Here is a 21,311-nt window from a genome sequence, read left to right on the forward strand (position 1 = left end):
GCAGCAAGAGGAAGATAATAACGGCCAATCCAGGAGAGAATTAAGGCAACTAGGATGCCAAAGTACGAAATTATGAGACTAATTCCATGCAGCTTAACTGCCAGTGTCTTGCATGCCAGGAGCTGACCAAGCTGATACTTTTATTCTCCACAGCTGCAGAGGGCAGGGTCAGGCTTCTAGCAGCTGGTGGACAAGGATGAACTTCTCTACACCCACTTGGCAGACAGTGGAAGGACAATGTTATCAGCTGTCCCATGCATATAACCTGCCCATGGAAAAAAATGAGCACTGGTGAACTCTTGAACATTATAGGCCATCATTTTTTATTTACTAGAGTCACATTCTCTTTTAGGTACCTAAGATCCAAGAGGGGGAAATATTCTTTATGACTACTTCCATACACAAGTCCCATTCCTACCTTGTATTCTCAACTCTAACTCCGGCCTCCCTTTTTCTTCTATTCTTTCAGGTGATTTGGAGGACTTAACTCAGGGCTTGACATATACCAGGCAAGTATTTTACCACTGAGATACACTTCTAGTCTTTAAAACTTGTCTTTAACTCAGCAGCTGCTAGGACTCTTTGCCTTTCAATTACTCAAAGTCTCTTCATTCTTTACATCTTTTCTTTCTTTCTTTCCTTTGGTAATACTAAGTCCTCAAACTTGCTAAGCAAGCCATCTACCATCTTAGCCATACCCTTAGTCCTTTTTTTTTTTTGGAGATAGGGTCTTACTAACTTTGCTGGGGCTAACTTAGTCAGATTCTCTTATCTCCTCCCAAGTAGCCAGTGCCACAATGCCCAGCCTCCTAACCCTAATATCTGCTTGAAAACAAAAATTTTGTAAAGCCTGTATTATGTACCAGCTCAGCGCTGGCAGCTCATATCTGTAATCCTAGCTACTCGTGAGGCTGAGATCTGAGTTTCATGGCTTGAAGCCATCCCGGGCAAAGGCCATGAGAGTCTCATATCCAACAAACTACTCAGAAAAAGGTCTGAAGTGGCACTGTGGTTCTGCGTAGAATGCTAGCCTTGAGCAAAAGAAGCTCAGGGCAGTAGCCAAGCCCATAGCTCAAGCCCCAAGTCCCCCAGGGGCTGCGGGGAGGAGAGAAGCTTGCACTATATATAGTATTTCATTAGACCTACTATGTTAAAGAAAACCATATTTTTAAGACTGAAGAAAGAGGTAGCTCAGTGAAATAGTGCTTACCTAGCATATGCAAGTCCTTGGTTTGATGTCCAGCACTCACACACACAAAAAAATACTTGAGGGCTATGAATGTGGCTTAGTGGTAAAGTGCTTGCCTAACATGCATGAAGGCCTGGGTTCGATTCCTTAGTATCACATAAACAAAAAAAGCCAGAAGTGATGCTGTGGCACAAGTGGTAGAGCACTAGCCTTGAGTAAAAGAAGCTCAGGGACAATGCCCAGGCCCTGAGTTCAAGTTCCAGGACTGGCAAAAAAAAAAAAAAAAACACCAAAAAACTTCAGATTACAATCAAACAAGCATTCTCAATTAATATACAGATGATATCTCATTAAAAATTACTTCTCTGAGCTATTAGTATGGTTGGGACAATAACTTAAATCATAGGGCAGCGGTGGATAGCACAGAGCTACCCTCAAAAAAATAAAATAAATAAAATTTAGTTGGATGTCAATGGCTCATGCCTGCAATCCTATCAGGAGTGTGATATCTGGTGATCACAGTATGAAGCCTGCTGGGCAGGCAAATCTAAGACTTCTATCTTCAGTTAACTAGTAAAATGCCAGAAGTGGAGGTGTGGCTCAAGTAGGGTGTGGCACCAGTTGTAGAACACCAGCTTTGAGCAAAAAAGCTGAAGGAGTGCTGGATGAGAGTATAAGGCCCTGAGTTCAGCAACAAATAATAAATAGTGCCAGCAATAAATAACTATACTTCCAATATTCTTTTTTGCATCACTATCAGGATGTAATCTATCACAATAACTGCATCATTCTTTTTGTCACTGAACATTAATAAACTATTGCATAAGACTGGGGATACAGTGCAATGGCACAAGCACTTGCCTAGCAGAACAAAGCTAAAAGTGGTTAAGTCATAACTATGCTTCCATGACAAAACTTTACAAAGCTTCAGTTCTGCACTGTGGATATATAGTTTAGTGGCAGTCTTCTTAAGAACAGGTGGCTCTCAAAATTGTATAGTACCCATTGAGGTTTTGGTGCTAGGTATTGAAACTTGTGCATGCTAATAAACATGTGCTCAGTATATGCTCCATCACTGAGCTACACTTTCAATCCTTGTACATAAAGTACTAGTTTTTGTTTTGTTTTGTATAGGTCTCACTATACCCAAGCTGGCTTTGAACTCCAGGGTTCAAGTGATCCTCTAGTCTCAGACCCCTCGAGTAGCTGGGATTACAGAAGCATAATACAATGTTGGAGTACAGTATGAGTTTTGTGGTTTGTCAGTTGTGGGGCTTGAACTCAGGGCCTGGGCAGTCCCTGAGCCTCTTTGTGCTCAAGCCTAGTGCTCTACCACTTCAGACACAGCACCACTTCTGGTTTTTGAGTGGTTAGATAAGTTTCACAGAGACTTTTCTGAAAGGGCCAGCTTCAAACCACAATCCTCAGATCTCAGCCTCTTGAGTAGCTAAGATTACAGGCGTGAGCCACCAGTGCCAGGCTACAGTATGAATTTGGTATGTCAATCTGTCACATTCATAACCCAAGAGTAATATCTTAATCAACCACAATATCAGTAATTGCCTCCTCTATTACATTCCATTTTCTTTTTTTCTTTTTTTTTTTGCCAGTCCTGGAGCTTGGACTCAGGGCCTGAGCATTGTCTCTGTCTTTTTGCTCAAGGCTAGCACTCTGCCACTTGAGCCACAGTGCCACTTCTGGCGAATTTTTTTTTTTCTGTATATGTGGTGCTGGGGAATTGAACACAGGGCTTTACGTATACAAGGCAAGCACTCCTGCCACTAGGCCATGTCCCCAGCCCTACATTCCATTTTCCTGCCCTATTTACCTCCCTGACATCTCAATTATAAAACTGCTACTAAAGTGTATAGTTTACTTGGCTAATAACACTGCTGATACCTTTCTATTCCCTATTCCCTACAATTTTTTCAAGATGACTTTGCCATATCGCAAATTGTACCTGCTTTTTTTTTTTAAAGAGGAAACAATTTATTGGAAAGGGTCAACTGATAAACTTTTTTCTTTGCCAGTCCTGGGGCTTGAACTCAGGGCCTGAGTGCTGTCCCTGGCTTCTTTTTACTCAAGGCTAGCACTCTGCCACTTGAGCCACAGCGCCACTTCTGGCCTTTTCTATATATGTGGTGCTGGGGAATTGAACCCAGGTCTTCATATATACAAGGCAAGCACTCTTGCCACTAGGCCATATTCCCAGCTCCTTTCATGAGATACTGGTGTTTCTTTTTTTTTTTTTTTTTGGCCAGTCCTGGTTCTTGGACTCAGGGCCTGAGCACTGTCCCTGGCTTCTTTTTGCTCAAGGCTAGCACTCTGCCACTTGAGCCACAGCGCCACTTCTGGCCATTTTTTGTATATGTGGTGCTGGGGAATGGAACCCAGGGCCTCATGTATATGAGGCAGGCACTCTTGCCACTAGGCCATATCCCCAGCCCCCTGCTTTTTTTTATATCCATCTTCTCCAAGCATATTTTCTAAACAGCACTGGCCATACTTTCCATTCTCTCATTTTCTGTTCCTGTGAACACCAATTACTTTCTAGATGACATCAATAATTGGAACATTTTGGTTCAGGGTATATAGCTCAGTGGTAGAACATGCTTAAGTCTCTGGATTCTATTTCAACCACACACAAATAAATAACTGGAGTACTTTGGAATCAATATACTAATGTATATCAGTGGGTGAGTAGCTGAACAGTATAGCACTTTCTTATCATACACATATTTTTCTACTATTATCTTAACACTGCAAATCATAAATTAGAAGGCTACTCAATAAGCTTTTTTTAATTAAAGATACTCTATTATAAGCAGTTGTACAGAGGGGTTACAATTTCATAAATTAGGCTCAAGTTTTAAAACACAAGGTCCTGGCTCAATCCCCAGAAACACAGGAGAAAAAAACAGATGTACAGCTAGGTCCTAATGGCTCACACCTGTAATCCTAGTCAGAAGATTGAGATCTAAAGATTGAAGCTCAGAGCCAGCCTGGGCAGAAAAATCTTTAGACTCTATCTCCAACTAAGCACCAAACATGCCAGAGTGGTGCCATGGCTCAAATGGTAGAATGCCAGCTGTGAGGGGGGAAAAAAATCCAACAAGAGCACAAGAACTTGAGCTTAAGCCCCAGTACCGGCACACACACAAAGTATAACAAATAGCTCTACTACAAAGCAGACTGGTTCATGAGTGTAACTTTATAGCCTTCTGTCCCTTTTTTAGTATGAGAAAACAAAACACTTCTCAGTATTGTATGCCTGACCTCCTAATAGATCACATCTAAATTGACAGAGGGTTTAAAAGTCAGCTCACTATGCTGATTTGAACAACTACTAAAATCAGAATAGAAAAACTAAAGAAAAAGCAGGGTTTAAAACAAGACAAAAACCTCCAAGAATTTAACAAAATCTGACTAATTCTCAACATTAAAAAAATAGACAGGGCTGGGAATGTGGCTCAGTGGGAGAGTGCTTGCCTAGCATGCATGAAGCCCTTCAGTACCACATAGACAGAAAAAGCCAGGAGTGGCACTGTGGCTCAAATGGTAGGTAGAGTGCTAGCTTTGAGCAAAAGGCGCTCAGGCATGGTGCCCCGGCCCTGAGTTCAAGCCCCAGGACCCCCCCCCAAAAAAATATATATATATGTAAAACCATTGTAGTGGCACTGCTAAAGGGCTCTAGGGCCCCACCTCTGTATCCCAATTCAGTTCCTCATCTAGTTTGAAGCCTCCTGTGTCAATTTTCCTTTCTCTTGCTTAATACTGCCTGACACGGCTAGTACCAGGCTGTATTCCCAGATAGCAGTACTTCTGATAGTCAAAGTAGCACAGTAGTATAATTAACAGTACAGGTTTAGCAGTCAGACAGAAGTGGAATCTATGAATTTTGAGGTTGGATAACCTTGGCCAGCCAAACACTTCACTGTTTTCCAAGTCTGTGGGGAGCAGCAAACAAGATAATGGGCTTCAAATACTTAAATTACACTAAAAGGTAGAGATTATAAAACTAGTATACATTGTTTACTATGTAGTCTGCTTATTCTAATCTAAAACATTATATTCATTCATCCTAAAAAGAAAAAAGTGAATAATTTTATTGAGATATTGTATAAATACCATAAAATTCATCCTTAAGTATATAATTAAATGGCTTTTAGCATACTTAGTAAGCTGTGCAACTAGCAACAGTCTATCATCCAAATAAAATTCTTTGTTGTTTGTCCCATAGCTGGCCAGACTCAGAATATCTTCTTTTGTTTAGACATATCCCATTGTGCTAGCTACATTCCATTACAGCTGGAACCTCTGGGTAGTCTTTAAAAATGAACACTCCTCTGTGCTAATAAAATAGTGAAGTTTATTTTTAATAAGTATTTTCATTTTTGCAGTACCTCGATCTTTCTACAATACACAGGGATATTTTTCCACAATTTTCTTAACATTTCCTTCCAATCATAAATCAGAAGGCTGTTCAATAAGCTCAAGTTCTTTTTTAATTAGATACTCTAAGTAGTTGTACAAGGGGTTACAATTCCATAAATTAGGCTGTATATAACTAATAAAACTAATAACCAAAAAAGAGAAAAAAAGAATTGTCAAGAGATCATCTGCTCTCTAGCAACTCAAAGAAACATTTTACCAAGTAATTGATATTGTAATAACATAGTATAGTGTAGTGATATATGCCTATAATCCTAGCACTTGGAAGGCTAAAGATTATAAACTCAAGGCCATACTGGGCTACACAGCAAATTCCAAGCTGTCTTAGACTACATACCAAGATCCTGTCTCCAAAAAAGAGTCAAAAATAGAACTAGGGGTGAGAGGTTGAGTTCTCATGAATTATCCTAGGAACTCTCACTCTTCCTCTTCCTGTAAGTAGCCTGAAGTGACCTGAGAAAATAGTTTGCTACTCTCTTGACCCAGAAAACCCCAAAAATCATGCAAAGCATTTTTCAAATCTTCATGCTCACTTGAAGAACACCTGACACACTGCTCAGGCCATCAGGGTGTATAGATCAGAAAAGTCCTCACATACCTGAAAGATGTCACTTTAACAAAGCGATCTGTGCCATTCCAGCATTACAACTGTGGAGTTGGTAAGAGTGCCCAGACCAAACTGCAGACCTGGACACAAGGCTGATCAACCAAAGAATACAAAAGCTTTTCTGCAAAGCTTAGAAAGGTTAAGAGTAAGCCAGGCAATGGTGGCTCACACTGCTATTCTAGTTAATCAGGAGGCTGAGATCTGAAGATTGTGGTTCGAAACCAGCTCTTATTTCCAATTTATTTCCAATTAACCACCTGAAAACCCTAAGTGGAGCTGTGCCTCAAAGTGTTAGAGCACCAGCCTTGAGTGAAAATACCCAGGCCCTCAGTTCAAGTCTCACAACTGAAGTGGGGAGGGGGAAAGGTAAAGAATAAATCAGGCCTAAGAGGCTCTTTTTTGTTGGAGGGGGGGGCAGTCTTGGGACTTGAACTGAGGGCCAAGGCACTGTCCCTGAGCTTCCTTTGCTCAAGCACACTACCACTTGAGCCACATTCCTAGCCAAGAGGCTCATTCTTGTAATCTAAATTACTCAGGAAGCTAACATCTGAGGATCGTGGTCCAAAGCCAGCCAAGCAGAGTTGTCCATAAGACTCTTATTGCTAATTAATTAGCAAAACGATGGAAGTGGAGCTATGGAGCAAGCCTTGAGTGAAAAAGTCAAATGGGAGTGTAAGGCCCTAAATTCAAACCCCAGTACTGGCACTTGAAAAAGAAAAATAAAAGCTAGAAAGTAATGCTAAACATAAGAGTTTAGATGTAAATTCTGTCACTGAACAAAGCATACAAGATATTCCACCACACTTACAGAGTGCAATGTCTGGTCAAGCCATACATTAGCTCCCCTGACACACTGAGATCATCCTTATTGAAAAGAGCAAATTGTTCCTAAACCAAAAAGAGGAAGTTGCATAGAACAAAAAGATACCCCAGAAGGAACTGAAGAAAGAAAATCTTATAACACAGGATAAATTCAGCATAAAATAAATGCAAATTTTGTTGCCTATGTTAGTAACTATTGTAGGTGTACTCATAAGGGTCAAATGAACCTGGGTGCTAGTGGGCTAGTGCTAGATCTTAGGAGGCTGAGATCTGAGGATCACCGTTCCAAGCCAGCCCAGCCCAGGCAGTAAAGTCAGTGAGATTCTTACCTCCAATAAACTACTCAAAGAAAAAAATTTTTTAAATCCAGGAGTAGCACAATGGTTCAAGTGGTAGAGCCCTAGCCTTGAACAAAAAGAAGCTCAGAGATAAGAGTCCAGCCCCTCCAGGTATGGTGCTACAAAACTGCAGCCCCAATTCCTCAGAGGACTGAGGGGAAAAAGTCTGGAGTTTGAGGATGACAGGCTGTGGACTGAGGGTCAAAATAAAAAGGAGGAAAAAAAAATAACCTGTGTTTCTCTTTTGCAAAGCTCCACAAAGATACTATCAGTTAAGGACAAAAAAAAAGAGATACAGTTATCAAATGCTAATTAAAATAGTGGCAAGGTTGGGAGTATGGCTCAGAAGGGGAGCTCTTACCTAGCATGCACTAAACTTTGGGTTCTATTCCCAGTAGAGGGAAGGAGACGGAAAGAAGGAAAAAGATGGACAGCAAATTTTAATAAAATTGACTTCTCAATACAAAATTCAACTGTTTTAACAACCTAAATTATAGGCAAGAGCCAGACGAACCAGGCTCAAAAACAATTTCTATCAGTGTTTCAAAACCTTGGATCTGTACAGCAATATTAGGATATAGTACATAGCATTATTTTGTGTTTATGCCAGTCCTGGTGCTTGAACACAGGGCCTGAGTGCTGTCCCTGAGTTTTTTTGTTTTTGTTTTTGTTTTGCCAATCGTTGGGCTTGAACTCAGGGCCTGAGCACTGTCCCTGGTTTCCTTTTGCTCAAGGGGGGGTGATTAATTGGAGATGATTGTAATCCTCAGATCTCAGCCTCCTAAGTTATTGCTTATTGATATGAAAAAACAGCACTCGAAGTAGGATGCTGGTGGCTCATGCCTGTAATCCTAGCTACTCAGCTGGCTGAGATCTGAGGGTCACAGTTCAAAGCCAGCCTAGAAAGTCCATGATACTCTTTTTTTTTTTTTTTTTTTTTGCCAGTCCTGGGGCTTGAACTCAGGGTCTGAGCACTGTCCCTGGCTTCTTTTTGCTCAAGGCTAGCACTCTGCCACTTGAGCCACAGCGCCACTTCTGGCTGTTTTCTATATATGTGGTGCTAGGGAATCGAACGCAGGGCTTCATGTATACGAGACAAGCACTCTTGCCACTAGGCAATATTCCCAGTCCATCCAGGAGACTCTTATCTCCAATTAACCACAAGAAAACTGGAAGTGGCACTGTGGCTCAAGTGGTAGAGTTATACCCTTGAGTTGAAAAGCTCAGGGACAGCACCCAGACCCAGAGTTAAAGCCCCACGATCAACAAAAAAGAAAACAGTGCCCAGACATAGAATCTTTTTAAGCAAAAAAAAAAAAAGGTTATCCTGGGGGGGGGGGGGGGAGGGCTAGGAATATGGCCTAGTGGCAAGAATGCTTGCCTTGTATACATGAAGCCCTGGGTTCAATTCCTCGGCCCCACATATACAGAAAAGGCCAGAAGAGGTGCTGTGACTTAAGTGGCAGAGTGCTAGCCTTGAGCAAAAAGCCAGGGACATGCTCAGGCCCTGAATCCAAGGCCCAGGACTGGCCAAAAAAAAAAAAAGTTATCCTGGGGCTGGGAATGTGGCTTGGCAGTAAAGTGCTTCCATAGCATTCAGAAAGCCCTAGGTTCAATTCCTCAGCACCACATAAACAGAAAAAGCCAGAAGTGGTGTTAAAAAACCAGAAGTAGGGCTGGGGATATAGCCTAGTGGCAAGAGTGCCTGCCTCGGATACACGAGGCCCTAGGTTCGATTCCCCAGCACCACATATACAGAAAACGGCCAGAAGTGGTGCTGTGGCTCAAGTGGCAGAGTGCTAGCCTTGAGCACGAAGAAGCCAGGGACAGTGCTCAGGCCCTGAGTCCAAGGCCCAGGACTGGCCAAAAAAAAAAAAAAAAAAGCCAGAAGTACTGGTGTAGCTCAAGAGGTAGAGTACTAGCCTTGAGCAAAATGCCAGGGTAAGTGCTCAGGCCCCTAAACCCCAGGATTAGTTAAAAAAAAAAAAATGTTGGGCTGGGAATATGGCCTAGTGGTAAAGTGCTTGCCTCATATGCATGAAGCCCTGGGTTCAATTCCTCAGCACCACATATATAGAAAAAGCCATAAGTGGCGCTGTGGCTCAAGTGGTAGAGTGCTAGCCTTGAGCAAAAAGAAGCCAGGGACAGTGCTCAGGCCCTGAGTTCAAGCCCCAGGACTGGCAAAAAAAAACAAAACAATTTTTACAAAAGTTATCCTGTAATAAATTAAAATTTTAATTAATATTGGGCTGGAATGTGGCTTAGCAGTAGAGTGTTTGTCTAGCATGCATAAAGACCTCGGTTCGATTCCCCAGTACCACATATATAGATAAAGCCAGAAGTAGTGCTGTGACTCAGGTGGGAGAACACTAGCCTTGAGCAAAGGAAGCTTAGGACAGTGCCCAGGCCCTAAGTTCAAGCCCCAAGACTGCAAAAACAAAATTTCTTTTTTTTTTTTGCCAGTCCTGGGCCTAAGGCTCAGGGCCTGAGCACTGTCCCTGGCTTCTTTTTGCTCAAGGCTAGCACTCTGCCACTTGAGACACAGCGCCATTTCTGGCCATTTTCTATATATATGGTGCTGGGGAATCAAACCCAGGGCTTCATGTATACGAGGCGAGCGCTCTACCACTAGGCCATATTCCCAGCCCCAAAATTTCTTAATATCAATGAGGATAATCTGAAGTATGAGCAATAGCTAGGTTTTATCAAATGATCTGACAATAATCTAAAAAATAACGGAGAAAACAATCACTTAAGTGACTTAAGCAGGAAGTGATAGCAAACTCATTATTCCAGGAATCAGAAGAAGGATTGCTAAGTATGAGGCTTGCTTGGAAACAAACAGATAGGAATAAATTATAGAGGGTTTGGGGTGTTGTTCATTGGTGGAGTACATACTTAGCATGAGAGAGGCACTCAATGAAGACCACAGCACTAAGGAGAAAAAAGTGGATCATTCTGTAGTGTACTTCAAGGACAATATATAAACACAGAAATGGAATAAAGAGAAAGGAGACTACAGAAAGACATTTGGGGGACTGGGTATGGCTCAAGTGGCAGAGGACCTGCTTAGCAAAAGCACAGTTCAAACCCCAGGACCAGTTAAAAAAAAGGGAGGTATCTTGCAGGCAATAAACAAAATATGATATGTATTAAATGATATATATCATGATGTATCAGTATCATATAGATTACATACATATATACATTATTCACATATATACAATACACATGCACATATGTATCATATCTGTCATATCATGTCATATGATACATACATACATATACACATATAATTAGATCATTACCCATTTTCCTAATTAAGACATCATTGTGAGGTGGGTTTTTTTTTTTTGGGTAAGAGAAAGTCTCTATGGAACTTCCTAAGAAACTATTTAGATGTAAACATCAAGGTGATTATGCTTCACTGTCAAATCATTTAGCCTCAAAATATAATGTATGTCTACTGCAGTGATACATGCTTATAGTCTCAGCTACAATATTCCAAAAGCTAAAGTAGGGGGATCACTTGGGCCCAGGAGTTATATAGCCTGGGCTATATAATGACACCTTGTCTTAAAAGAAAGGAAGGGGCCAAATATTAAGTAGTGACTCCAGTAAAGAATATGGGAGGGGCTGGGAATATGGCCTAGTGACATAAGTAGTTGCCTCATATACATGAAGCCCTGGGTTCAATTCCCCAGCACCATGTATATAGAAAATGGCCAGAAGTGGCGCTGTGGCTCAAGTACCAGAGTGCTAGCCTTGAGCAAAAAGAAGCCAAGGACAGTGCTGGGGCTCTGAGTCCAAGGCCCAGGACTGGCAAAAAAAAAAAAAAAAAAAAGAATATGGGAGATGCCCGCACTGGTGGCTCATGTCTGTAATCCTAGCTACTCAGGAAGTTGAGATCTGAGGATCATGGTTCAAAGCCAGCCTGGACTTGTAAGACTCTATCTACAATTAACCAGCAGAAAACCGGAAGTGCACTGTGGCTCAAAGTGGTACAATGCAAACCTTGAGCTGAAGAGCTCTGGGACAGCACCCAGGACCAAAAAAGACTGAGAGAGAGAGAATGAATATGGGAGATATGGGAGTGTAGCTCAGTGGTAGGTTGACTACTTAGCATTAGTGAGTCCCAGCACCAAAATAATGAACACAAGATGTAGTGTAGAGGCCAACTCTAGAAAATGGAAAGACCTGGGGCTGGGAATATGGCCTAGTGGCAAGAGTGCTTACCTCGTATACATGAGGCCCTGGGTTCAATTCCCCAGCACCACATATACAGAAAACAGCCAGAAGTGGCGCTGTGGCTCAAGTGGCAGAGTGCTAGCCTTGAGCAAAAAGAAGCCAGGGAGAGTGCTCAGGCCCTGAGTCCAAGCCCCAGGACTGGCCAAAAAAGAAAAAGAAAAAGGAAAGACCTATCATGGGAAATGGTATAACTGTATTTCTGGATATGTTCAATTTACTGGATGTTCATTTATTGTTTTTTTTGTTTGTTTTTTTTTTGGCCAGTCCTGGGCCTTGGACTCAGGGCCTGAGCACTGTCCCTGGCTTCTTCCCGCTCAAGGCTAGCACTCTGCCACTTGAGCCACAGCGCCGCTTCTGGCCGTTTTCTGTATATGTGGTGCTGGGGAATCGAACCTAGGGCCTCGTGTATCCGAGGCAGGCACTCTTGCCACTAGGCTATATCCCCAGCCCTCATTTATTGTTTTTTAAAGTTCTACACACTTTTATACCTTATGTAATTTCTACGGTTTGTATGCTATATTTTTCAATTAAAAAAATCAGCAAATATGATCCTACTTATGTCAAAAGTATAGGGCTAGGGGTGTAGCTGAGAGGTAGAATGCTTGCCTAGCACTCATGAGGCCCAGGTTTTTTTTAATGAGTATATATTTTATGTAAAATAAATAAATAAAGAACTATACTAAAATCTTAAGCCATATGGCATTCTTATTATCATTATCATTTTTTGTTTTCTCTAATTTTCTAAGATCATTTTCCTAGGTAAAATAATGCCTTATAGCCTGACTGAAAGCCTATTCTAGAGGCTAAGGCTCAATAATAAATACTGCTTAGGAATTTAAGGAAGCCCACGGTTCAAGGCATAGCATGGCAAAGAGAAACAAATTTTTAGTTTAAATAAAACTCTACCATTAATTTAAGAAGGTAAGAGCTGGGAATATGGCCTAGTGGCAAGAGTGATTGCCTTGTATAATTTAAGAAGGTAGGGGCCTAGTGAGGAAAAAAAAAATTCCTCTGATAGAGAATAAAGTCCGAGCCTTAAGCATGCTTCCAAGTGCTCTACCAAGCTACTAGAAATCTTTTTTTTTTTTTTAATTTTGCCAGTCCTGGGGCTTGAACTCAGACCCTGGGCACTGTCCCTGAGCTTTTTTTGCTAAAGGCTAGCATTCTACCACTTAAGCCATAGCACCACTTCTGGCCTTTTCTATTTATGTGGTACTGAGAAGTCAAACCCAGGGCTTCATGCATGCTAGGCAAGCACTCTACCACTAAGCCACATTCCCAGCCCTAGAAAACAATTTAATGTTAGATTTTCCAATCAACCCTAAGTAGATATATTTATTTCTAATCCCTACTTCAGGTAAACTTGCTATTTTTTTTGTGGTGGGGGGGTTGTTTCTTGCTTTGTTTGTATTAGGGGTTGAGCCCCAGATCTCCTACAGGATATACTAAACTATGTCTCCAGACCCCAAACTTGCACTTTTCTTTTGGTTGGGTTGGGAGGGTAAGAGGTGGTTTTGTTATTGTTGACAAAGTCTCCCTATATGGCTCAGGCTGGGCTCAAACTCAGGATCCTTCAACCATAGCCTCCAAAATGCTAAACTACAGGAATATCCCACCACACCTGGCTCGGAACTTGCATTTATTTTACCCAGTATTCTTTTTTATTTTTTTTTTCCAGTCCTGGGGCTTGAACTCTGGGCCTGGGCACTGAGCTCCTTTTGCTCAAAGCTAGTATTCTACCACTTGAGCCACAGCACCACTTTCCTGCCTGGGCTGGCTTCAAACCATGATCTTCAGATCTCAGCCTCCCAAGTAGCTAGGATTATAGGCATGGGCCATCAGCACCCAGCATACACAGTATTCTTGTTTAAGGATTTGACAAGGCCAAAAACTTCAGATGAAAATTTTCGCCTTTCAGAAAGCACCCAATCCAGGCAAGTATGCATGTGTAATACAGACAGCTCTAAACACCTTGCTCAAGTCTGAAGTTGCAAAAATATTTCAGGTTTTAATACATTTGCCTGGGAAGCAATATATTATGGTGACAGATACAGAGCCAGAAGTCCACTCTGCAGGGCTGAGGATATAGTTCAGTAGTAAGAGTGCCTGCTCACACACAAGAACCTTGGTTCAATCCTCAACACTGGAAGGAAAAAAATGCCAAAGAGACAATAACCTCAACTGAAAGTGAGTATTCAGTGTTATTGTGTATGTGATGAAGGCACAAAAAGGAGAGACAAGAGGAAAGAGTAGAATTAAAGGTATAGAGGGAGACAGACATTAAGAAGCATTTTTCCGCCTCCATAAGTTTCCGTAAATACAACACTTATGATTAATTTGATAAGCAAATTGAAACACAAAAAAAAGCTTACAACAGAGCTTAAATTGAGGAACTGCCTATGTGAGAGCTTAGCTACAGACAAGTAAATAACACTATGAGGGAAGAAAAGTCATAAAACGTTTAAATTCAAATGAAATTTTCTCCAAGAAAAAATTCATTGCAAGTATTCTCAATTTTTTTTTTTAGACCTCATATCTATGTTCTACAGTAATTTTGTGTGTGTGTGCTGGTCCTGGACTTTGAATTCGGGACCTGGGTTCTGTCCTTGAGCTGCTTTTGCTTAAGACTAGGGCTCTACCCCTTGAGCCACAGTTCCACTTCTGGCTTTTTTGTGACTAGAGATAAAGAGTTTCACCAACAAGCCAGGTTCTAGTGGCTCACCTCTGTAATTCTAGGCTAAGATCTGAGGATCGAAGTTAGTCTGGGCAAGAAAATCCACGAAACTTTTTTTTGGCCAGTCCTGGGCCTTGGACTCGGCCTGAGCACAGTCCCTGGCTTCTTTTTGTTCAAGGCTAGCACTCTGCCACTTGAGACACAGCGCCACTTCTGGCCATTCTCTATATATGTGGTGCTAGGGAATCGAACCCAGGGCTTTATGTATATGAAGCAAGCACTCTTGCCACTAGTCCATATTCCCAGCCCTGAAACTCTTATCTCCAATTAACCACCAGAAAACCAAAAGGGGAGCTGTGGCTCAAAGTAGTAGAGTACTTACTAGCTCTGAGCAAAAAAGGTCCCCTGGGCCCGAGACACAGATACAGACGGACTGACAGGGAGACGGAGACACATAGACAGACACAGACACACACAGACACACAGACACACAGACACACACACACAAACACACACGTCTTACACTTTCTTGGCCTGTGCTGGCTTTGAACCATGATTCTCAGATCTTACTGAGTATCTAAGGTTGTAGGCATGAGCCACTGGCACTTGACTTCTACAATAATCTTTAAGTACCAAATGGGAAAACAAAAATAAAGCTACACATTCCTTTTTTTTTTTTTTTGGGGGGGGGGTCCATCATAGGGCTTGAACTCTGGGCCTGGGCACTGCCCCTGAGCTCTTCAGCTTAAGGCTAGCTAGCACTCTACCAGTTGAGGCACTTCTGGCTTTCTGAGTGGTTTATTGAAGAGTCTCACACACTTTGCTGCCCCAGCTAGCTTTAAACCTCTCAGATCTCAGCCTCCTGAGTAGCTAGGATTACAGGTGTGTGCCACATGCACCCCACTTTTTTTTTTTTTATTAAATTTGCAGTCCTGGGGATTGAACCTAGAATCTCTTGCATGCTTTCCAGGGGTTCTATCACTGAGTTATACCTCCAGCACACATTCCTAGCAATTTTCAAAAGAACAGCCTAGTCTTATGAAAAACCTAATCCCTTAATGCAAGTATTTTTTTGTGCTTCAATTTCAAATAGTTAATTAGGCTCCAAGTCAATGAGCTCATTAAGTTTAGTATGAAAATGAGTTATCTGGGACTAGAGGTGTAGCTTAACCTAACAAGTGCAAAGCTCTGAGTTCAAACTCCAGTACTGCTCTCTGTGTGTGCACACACGCATGTGTGCATTACACACACAGATCTCCTGAAAAACTGAAACAAATTAATTACAATTGAATCTAACTGTAATCCATTCCAGAAATTTACAACCCTGCTCTTCAATGCCAAAAATCAGAAAATTTCTGAACTAAAATAACTTCCTTTCTTTAAATAGCACAAAGAACTAAGGGTGTAACTCACTGTTGTACCACATACTTAGCATTTGTAAGGCCATCAATTCAATCCCCAATACCAAAAGAGAAAGTATAGGGTATACACCAAGTTTGGGAGAAACACAATCCAGGGGAAAAAAAGTGTAGGAAAATAATCAGCAGAAGCAGTTTATATTCCAGTTGTGGAAAGTGACAGATTTATTCCTTTAACTTCAAAAAGAAAAAATGAATACTTGGTAGTTGGAGTCAAAACAATTTCAAAATCTACCACAGGCTTACATGGAGAAATGGCCCAATCTGTCTTTCTTTATGTTCATCTCCGCTCTTCATTTTACAAACAGCAACAAAAATAGCTGCTAAAATCTATCAAAGGTTACTAGCTTACCATCAACACTATGGGAGCCATAATGCCTATCTTTTAAGGACATTCCATTTACTCAAATTAACAACTAAGAATCACCTGCTATTTGCTGACAACCTGGGTTACCTTGAAAGAATAAACATAAATGAAACAATCAAGAGCAGAAAATCTTCCCTACCTATGAATTCATGCATAGCTTCTTTTGAGCAAGAATTAGCTCTTCAGGGCTGGGGATATAGCCTAGTGGCAAGAGTGCCTGCCTCGGATACACGAGGCCCTAGGTTCGATTCCCCAGCACCACATATACAGAAAACGGCCAGAAGCGGCGCTGTGGCTCAAGTGGCAGAGTGCTAGCCTTGAGCGGGAAGAAGCCAGGGACAGTGCTCAGGCCCTGAGTCCAAGGCCCAGGACTGGCAAAAAAAAAAAAAAAAAAAAAAAAAAAAAAAGAATTAGCTCTTCATAACACCCTTACCTTCCCCCAGAAAGTCTTGTAACACAGAAAATATATGTTTTTTTTGGAGCTAAGATTTATCCATGTAGTCCAGGCTGACCACACTTGGTCCCCAATCCTTTTTTTGATTTTTTAAAATGATGAGTTATTAAGATTTCCTTTGGCCAGGCATGGTGCATGATATGCTTTTAATCTCCAATCAGGAGGCTGAGCAGGAGAAGCAAAAAGTTCTGGTCAGCCTAAGCCACAGAGCAAGGCTGTCTCAAAAAAGGGAAAAAAACAAAAAAACATTATCAGCACATGATGACTCAAACATGGAATTCTAGCATGTTTTGAGATGATCTGGGTATCTCTGTTCAAGGCCACCCCAGGCTTAAAAGTTCTTGAGACTCCACATCAATCAACCACTGGGTGTGGTGTTTCCTGCCAATCATTCCAGTGACAAAGGGAAGCACAAATAGGAGGATGCAGTCCAGGCTAGCCCAAACATAATAATTCAAGACCCTATCTTGAGAATTACCAACTCAGAGAGTTGGCAGAATGGCTTAAGTGGTACAGTGTCTGCTTAGAAAGCTCAAGGCCTTGAGCAACCACAAGAAAAGAAGAAAAAAAAACAAGTGCATACTGAAATAAATCCACTGTCGTGGCCATGCTCTCCCATACTGAAATAAATCCACTCTCGTGGCCATGCTCTCCCATTTCTCCATAAATAATAAAAGTCACTCAAACTACTACCAAGAGAGATACTCCCGCTAAACACTGCACAGGCTCCACCAATTACCAGGAAGGCAGGCCAAGGTGGTGTTGTTCCAGTATAGATCTAAAGGAAGCTCCATGTGACTACTGCTGATCCAGCCCACATTTAAAGAGGCCAGAGGAAACCAGAGCAGCAGGAAAACAGTCAGGAGAGGCAATTATCACAATCCTTTTCCATGGCCTCATTCTCTCCCATGCCACCACTTCCAGCCATATTTCAAAAATCTCCCTTCTCTGAAATGTTTCTTAATTATTCAGGGTCAGAGGCAGCAAGGAAGCAAATGGGGAAAATAAAAGGATGTAAGAAACACACAGTGAGTGGGGGTGGGGAGGAGGTCTCCAACAACACATGAGACTCACGAGAAAATATTGGGGGAGCAGGGAGAATACCTTGACACCAGCACAAAAATGATGCAGGAAACTAAGAGCTCTGCTAAGAAAAACCTTCATACCCACAGAAATGGCCCTAGCCAAGAGGCCCTACAGGCAGGTAGGATGTTATTGGCCAATTGCTAACAGTAGAACTCATCCCCTGTTCTGAGATTACAGGAACCAACATAGCCATCCAATACCTAAGCTACAAAGCTAGGTGATGTTCACCCTTCCTTCCATCTGTGAGAAACTAACACTGAAAAGGACACATAATTCATAGGAAAAAGTGAGGAACACACTAACCAAGAGTTTATGAAAAAGCCTTCTAATATAAGAGAAAAATGCATGTAGAGTGTTAAGAGGAAAATGTATAAATAGTGTTCACTGAACAAATGAACTGCAGGCTTGGCATGGTGGTACACACCTGTAATCCAGCAGCCTGAGGACAGAGTCGGAAGTGAGCATGGACTACATAATGAATTCAAGTTGCACCAGGGCTTTAAAGCAAGAACCTGTCTAAGGAAGACAGGAAGGAAAGGAGAAACTCTTCTCAATTGTTAGGCTATAGTGATGTGAAACAAAGTAAGCCTAAATAGTGACAGATTGTATTCATTGGACATAGATATAAACAATATACAAGAGTGGATAATAAATTTACTACAGGATATGTCAACCTAGAAATAACAGGAACTACGGGATCAACCCCTAGAGATAACAAGGGTAAGAGACCAGAGTGGTGACTCTCCAGATGCCTGGGTTAACTAGTTAAACAGAACAACACTCCACGGAGGTAGGTGGGAAAACCTGGTGAAGTGAGTGGCTAAGAACACTGAGTTGTAATGCACCAGTGAAAGAATAAACATTTCGAATACGTAACAGAGCGTTTCACAGTTTACCAGGCGCTCTAAACCGACATTAAAGAAAAGAATAAAGTAACACAACCAGACTACAAGAACCGGGAGTAAGGAGGAAAACTGAGTCCAAACTGAAACCAAAGCCCCTCAAGGAATGCAAAGGACAAGTAGAACTGAGCCAGGACTCCAGGTTAAGCCGGGAAAGGCTCAGAAGTTGGGGCTCGAACAGGGTCGGTCTCAGGACTAGCGCCAGACGTGAAAGCGAGGAGCTGGGGAAGGGAGAGACAGCGTGGCGGGGAGCTCGAGGAGCCAGGCAGCAACCCAGGAGGTGGGAGAGAAAAACCACACCCTCCAGGACAGAAACCCAAGGGGGGGGGAGGGGAAGGCGCCCCCTGGGGCTGGGTGGGGCCCAGTCCTCCAGGATTGGGGGGAGGGGGGGGGACAGAAAGACAGGAAGAAACAGCACTAAGCGCCTGGAGCACGAGAGGAAGGAAGGTGCCCCGGCCTGGACCTAACGAAGGAAGCGTGGAGCCAGCCAGGGAAGCTCGGCCCGATTCTCACGGGGTGGGCGCTGAGGAATCCTGAAGGGGGTTGGGAGTTGAGAGGAACTGAACCCAGGTCTAAAAAAGCTCACACCGCAGCACTCGGGACCCTAAAGGGGAGAGGGTGGCAATTACCGCTGCTGCTCTTGCTGGACTCGGGACCCGCCGCCGCCGCCGCTCGTTACCTGCCAATGTGCCTCTTACAAAGCGGCGGCGGCGGCAGAGGCGACCCTGCCCGTCACGTGACCTTCACGTCGCTGGGGGGCGGGGCCTCACCACGTCGCTCGTGCGCAGCGCCGCCTCCTCCCAGCCTCCCCCCACTCCTTCCCTTACTGGGCGCCGCCAGCCGCGCAGACTAGGTGGAGACTAGTGATGGAGCCCGCCGAGGAGAGCGTCTGGCACTTCCCGCATTCGGAATGAACCCGGTGGTATTGCTGCATGCGGAGTGTCCGAAGTGCGGTGCAGCTGATTCCTTGTCGCGCCGTGATGACTTCACGAGGCAGCGCAAACTACTCCCTGCTGGCAGTCTCCCGTCACCTGACGTGACCTAACCACTCAAGGCAAGCTTGGCCTTCAATGTTGCCGGAGGGGACCACGACCCCCACCACGCTGCACTCACTGTCAAGGCGCCTGCGATGGCAGGCCTTCCCGTTTTACGTGCAGCGCCGGGGCCTCTGGCCCAGACGGAAAGCGCACTAGTCTGGCTTCCGGGACTCACACCCGCGGGCGCCACCGGCCCGGAGTCCCCTGCGTGCTTCCCACTGGGAGATGTAGTCCTGGCGGGGAGTGGGCTCCGCCACCACGTGGCCGCGCTCGCGCTCACCCGGCCGGCCCCCTGCGCGGGAAAACGCTAACGGCTCGCTGAGGAACCCGGAGCCCGGGAACGACGACCCCGAACCCACAGCTCGAGATTTCAGCCTGGCTAGAAGTGGACTGTGGCTCGGCGCTCAAAACTATCGTCCGAGCTACTCTGGAGGCTGAGATCTGAGGACCATGGTTTGCAGCCAGCCTTGGCTGTGAGAAAAGAGCCGGAAGTGGAGCTGTGGCTCCAGTGGCCGAACACATGCCCTGAGCAAAAAGAAGCCCAGGGACAAAACTCAGGGCCCGAATTCAAGCCCCAAGACCAGCCCCCCCAAAAAAGTGTATTGTGTTCTCCACTCCCAAGTGACTTCTGCATGATTTCACAGGGTTCCTACTCAATGTCAGCCGCTTATGCAATCATTTTAATGTTAATCTTAGCCCATTGAGGCTAAGATTGGCCCTGTTTCTCGATGATACGGAAAGAGGCTGAGAGACATTTCCTGGCCTGGGACCCCGAATCCTCTTTTGTGCCTAGAAAACCGAGCGGCCCACTTCTCAGTAAGAACCTGTTGTTAGCTCTAGAGTTAGTCATACACGATAATAGTTGGTAATTCTAGTAGAATGGCTTATTTGATCCTCAAAGGTACCATCCCGTAGATGGGAATGTAGCCCAGTGGTAGACACAACATGCACAAGGTCCTGGTGGGTTGTGTGGAGGCAAGTTAGAGTAGGGAAACCGTGAGGCATGGTAAACAGCACCCATGAATTCAGAAACAATGTATTTAGAAACATAGAAACGCTTCTAACTATGGAGGATAAATTTGTTTTATGATGGGATGCATTCCTTATCTCAAGGATAAAAATCTCTTTTATGGCCAGATGAATTCTTTCCTAAAAGGGATGCCCAGACACAATAGTCAAGTATATCTAAAGTACAGATCAGTCTTAGATCCTGAGCACAAGTAATAAAAGTGTAATACTAAAATCACCAATCTTTGCATACCTTTAAGTCACCCTGCCTTTAATACCCCCGATGTCAAAGAACTCAATGTTGGGCTGGGATGTAGCTCAGTGGCAAAGTGTTTGCCTAGCAAGTGTAACATCCTCCGTTCAATCCCAGTACCCAAAAAAAAAAGTTCAATGACTCTCCCTTTGAGACCACCTACACTCAGAATGTGCCTCTGCCTTGTACTTGTTTGCCTGCTTGCTTGCTCATTTGCTTGCTAATTTACTCAATAAAGTTCCTCCAAGTTTTCTTACCATTGTGACTGGTCTGGGAAGTCAAGGACCCTAAGTGAAGAGTCTCCACTTACAAAGGGAAGCTTCACAATCCTTCACCTGCACCCTATCCCCAACACCAAAAGAAAATAATGATAATGTGCATATGCAAGAGTGTGTGTATACCCACACAATACCATTGACCTCTTAAAACCACGTTTTGGAGTCCAGCAGGCCTTAC

General features: G+C 43.3%; 1 protein-coding gene across 2 annotated transcripts in view; it reads right to left on the minus strand.

The window, feature by feature from the left end:
- The window catches only part of Ubap2 (ubiquitin associated protein 2), a 98,967-nt gene extending 79,289 nt beyond the window's left edge, over positions 1 to 19,678 (minus strand). Inside the window, exon 1 of one of the 2 annotated variants that reach the window (XM_048364091.1) lies at positions 19,385 to 19,678. The gene's annotated coding sequence lies outside the window, so the exon portion shown is untranslated. Of the gene's footprint in view, positions 1 to 19,186; positions 19,303 to 19,384 lie in introns of those variants that run through there. The other variant, XM_048364010.1, reaches the window with a different exon arrangement.
- Positions 19,679 to 21,311: the final 1,633 nt, after the last annotated feature.

Source organism: Perognathus longimembris, chromosome 1 (assembly GCF_023159225.1).
Source record: "Perognathus longimembris pacificus isolate PPM17 chromosome 1, ASM2315922v1, whole genome shotgun sequence".
Lineage (NCBI taxonomy): Eukaryota > Metazoa > Chordata > Mammalia > Rodentia > Heteromyidae > Perognathus > Perognathus longimembris.